Source organism: Solanum tuberosum, unplaced genomic scaffold (genome assembly GCF_000226075.1).
Source record: "Solanum tuberosum cultivar DM 1-3 516 R44 unplaced genomic scaffold, SolTub_3.0 scf00301, whole genome shotgun sequence".
NCBI lineage: Eukaryota > Viridiplantae > Streptophyta > Magnoliopsida > Solanales > Solanaceae > Solanum > Solanum tuberosum.
In genome coordinates, this window is record NW_006239223.1 from 361080 (window position 1) to 361548 (window position 469).

A 469-nucleotide genomic window follows, 5' to 3' on the forward strand; every position below is an offset into this window, starting at 1 on the left:
TTATGACCATCTGAAGTTGACCCATCAATAAATTTCATCTAACTGACTGTTGACCCTCATTTACGGTCAGACCTACGGACCGTGGATCGAATGACGGTCCGTGCTGGTCGACCGTCAATTGGGACTGAAGCTGGGCTTTTGGGGCATCGATCCACGGACACGAACTACGGTCCGTGACCTGATCTACGGACCGTAAGTCCGGCCGTGGGTCAACACTTAGCCAAATTTTCTGACTGAGTTCTGGGGAAGTTTTCTGTCACGAACCACGGACCTGCAGGACGGACCGTTAGTCCATCTACGGTCCGTGGATGGTGTCTGTGAGTGCCATCTGTAACATCAGAAATCTGAATTCCCTATTTTCGGATACGGGGTGTTACAGTATCACTCTAGTACTTTTCGCTCTCACGACTAGTAGGCTTGCCTTCGTGATGTACTACCTCAGTGTGCTTCATGATCGTGAGAATAGTGG